This window comes from Galeopterus variegatus, unplaced genomic scaffold (genome assembly GCF_000696425.1).
Source record: "Galeopterus variegatus unplaced genomic scaffold, G_variegatus-3.0.2 Scaffold18454, whole genome shotgun sequence".
In the NCBI taxonomy this organism is placed as follows: Eukaryota; Metazoa; Chordata; class Mammalia; order Dermoptera; family Cynocephalidae; genus Galeopterus; species Galeopterus variegatus.
The window spans coordinates 15,063-15,681 of record NW_007744565.1 but is presented as its reverse complement, the minus strand read 5'-3'; positions in this window follow the sequence as shown (position 1 = coordinate 15,681).

Genomic DNA, 619 nt, shown 5'->3' with positions numbered 1-619 from the left:
ACACGATTGTTTACCAGGCCCCCCAAAGCAAGCTAAACCCACAGTTTTGCACCAGCTGAAAAATATCTAAATCCTAAATCATGCGATTATGGAAAAAATACATTCTACACCGTGAATTGACAGTAGAATGATTAGAGAGAATAACGTGGTGTCTTGTCCTAAATAAATACGGTTATGATTTATCATTTTCATTATCTGTTTCAATTCTTGAGTGGTGCTTGTTGTTTCCGAAGTTGGAAATTCAATTGTTTACAGACATGGTTCTTCAGTCTAGAATTTGGTGAAGGGCATTTGTCAGTCAAGTTGATGCTCGCTCCTGTAACAGAACAAAGAAAACCAGCAGTAGTTAGATGATAATACAAATTTATCTCTCCTCTAGAGAAGAGCTCAGTGCGGGACTTCGTCGTCAGAGGACGCTTTGGTTGGCCTCCTCTGACCGGGCTTTCAGTGACCTGACGACCTACTCTTTTGCAGCTTTGCCATCATCAGCATATAAGTTCAAACAGGTTTGCCACGCTTGAGGCTACTGTGCTCAGTCGATATGGAAAAAACTGTATGGTGGATCACTTGTAGATGCTTTGAAGGACCGATGCTGCACAGGGTGAACATCACTTCCACC